Source organism: Arachis duranensis, chromosome 9 (assembly GCF_000817695.3).
Source record: "Arachis duranensis cultivar V14167 chromosome 9, aradu.V14167.gnm2.J7QH, whole genome shotgun sequence".
Lineage (NCBI taxonomy): Eukaryota > Viridiplantae > Streptophyta > Magnoliopsida > Fabales > Fabaceae > Arachis > Arachis duranensis.
This window is the reverse complement of record NC_029780.3, coordinates 59,215,485-59,218,137: the sequence shown is the minus strand read 5'-3', so window position 1 is coordinate 59,218,137 and position 2,653 is coordinate 59,215,485.

The following is a 2,653-nucleotide window of genomic DNA, read 5'->3' as shown; positions in this document are numbered from 1 at the left end:
TTAGTAACAAATTGTATGTTGCATTACCCATGACTTGGACTAGAACTTTGATGCACTCTATTGCTTGATTTCAGGACCAAAAGAAGCAAGGAAGAACCACTTAGCAGTCACGTTAATCTAATTAACGTTACCACTAACGTGGAATGGGAGGTAACTTGCAAAGTTAATGAGAAAAGTGATTGCCAATAACGCTCTCGAAGCCATCATTGCCCACGTTAAGAGTCACGTTAACTAAGTTAACGTGAACTCTAACGTGAAGAAGGGACTTTGAGCCAACGTTAGTGACACTTAACATTATCACTAACGTTGGCCAATAATCATAAGTGGCCACGTTAGAGTCCACGTTAACTTAGTTAACGTGGCCTCTAACGTTAAAAGGGGGAAGGAAGCCAACGTTAGTGACACTCAACATTGTCACTAACGTTGGCCTAAGGAGCAATGTACTACGTTAACTCCCACGTTAACTTGGTTAACGTGGGAGCTAACGTAAGAAGCAAGGGAGTTCGACAACGTTAGTGACACCCAACATTGTCACTAATGTTGGAAGCACCCACAAAACCCCCAAGGAGCCACATTAACTTCCACGTTAACTTAGTTAACGTGGAAGCTAACGTTGATGAGTGAAAGATGAGCCAACGTTAGTGACACTCAACATTGTCTCTAACGTTGGGGATGGCTAAGAATGGCCACGTTAGAAGCCACGTTAACCTAGTTAACATGGACTCTAACGTGAGACATAGGGGCACATTGGAACGTTAGTGACAATGTTGAGTGTCACTAACGTTCTCGAAGGATGGCAAGGCTACGTTAGAAGCCACGTTAACCTAGTTAACGTGGGCTCTAACGTGAGGCAAAGGGGTATATAGGAACGTTAGTGACAATGTTGAGTGTCACTAACGTTCTCGAACTAAAACGTTAACACCCCTAACGTCCTGAACTAAAGTCTCTGCCCACTTCACACTTTCTCTCTGCAAGTAAAACCAAGCCCAAATGAAGAAGAGAACTGCTTCAAACTCAAGAATCCAAAGGGCCAAGACTTGAAGAACCAACTAGAAGCTGAGAAGAGTAGTATATATAGGAGTAGCTTTGAAATATTTAGAAGTTCTGGAGGTTGGAAGGAGAGCACTACTCTCTGTATTTTACTCTGCTCTTCTAGTTCCATGATGTATTCTCCATCTTTGTTTTCATTTTCTAGAGCTATGAACAACTAAACCCCTTTCATTGGGTTAGGGAGCTCTGTTGTAAATTAAAGGATCAATACTAGTTTTCATTATTCTTCTTCTATCTTTTCTTTTGATTTTACTTGAAAGCTTTCGATCTTCATCCCATTGGGTAGTTATCTTGGAAAAGGAGCTATTCAAACTTGGATCTCTTCTGAGCCTTGAAAGAGGAATGAAGAGATCAAGCTAGAAATGCTTTCTCATGCTGGACCAAATTGGGTTTGGATGGATATGTGACTATAATCCTCTCAATACTTGATTTGGGAAATGCATGTGGTATAATCAGTGACCACACTTCATCTCTTCTCATGAGCAATTGACCAAGGAATTGGCTATTGATCAAGATTTGAGAGATTGAATTGCAAGAAATTTTAATTCAATCAATTAAGATTGCCAAGGAGATCAATGATTGCATTGATTGAGGAAGAGATGAAAATGAACTTGATCCGGAGAATTGCAACATCTCTTGCGCCCAATGAATTCCCCAATTCTGATCTCACCCATTCTCTTTAATTTCTGCATTTACTTTCATGAGCAAACACCCCATTCCCTTTTACAATTCTGCAATTTATTTTCAGTCATTTACTTTTAGCCCTTTAATTCTAGCATTTACTTTTTCTGTTATTTACATTTCTGCCATTTTATTTGATGCAAATCTCCAACCAAATTCTGAATTCGTTCAACTAGAGCATTCTTCTAATTAAAGTTGCTTGATCAATCAATCTCTGTGGGATTCGACCTCACTCTATTGTGAGTTTTACTTGACGACAAATTCGGTACACTTGCCGAAGGAAATCTGTTGCGAGACAATTTCCACCTGCATCAAGTTTATGGCGCCGTTGCCGGGGATTGATTGTGCATCAACAATGATTAAATTAGAAGATCACTAGATTGAGCATTTTTGTTTTGTTGATTTAATTTTCTGTTTGAGTAATTTGCTTTCTGTCTTAACCTCTTCCCTTCCCCCTCTACTCTTTCGTTTTTTCTGTTATTTATCATTCATTAACTATTTGATATATTGCATCACTCACAACTAACAGTAATTCTGACAGCAATACTATCTGCACATATTGTTACTTGTTTGTACTTTTTGGTTGTATGACGGGGAGAAGAAGCGGGGCTTCAACTTTCTTCGATTCTGAACCAGAGAGGACCCTCCTTAGATTAAGGAGGGAAGCAAGAGGAAAACGTGCAATCAGTGCTGAAGAGGAGGAGGAACACTTTGAACTAAACATGGAAGGCAACATGGAAAACCAACATGAATAAGAGGCTAATAACCATGGGGGAGGAGGTAGAGCAAATCAGGCTGGGGAGGATAGAAGAGTGTTAGGCTCTTACATCAATCCAAACCCAGGCAACTGTGGAAGTAGCATTCAGAAGCCCACCATACATGCCAACAATTTTGAGCCAAAACCTCAGCTCATCACTCTTGT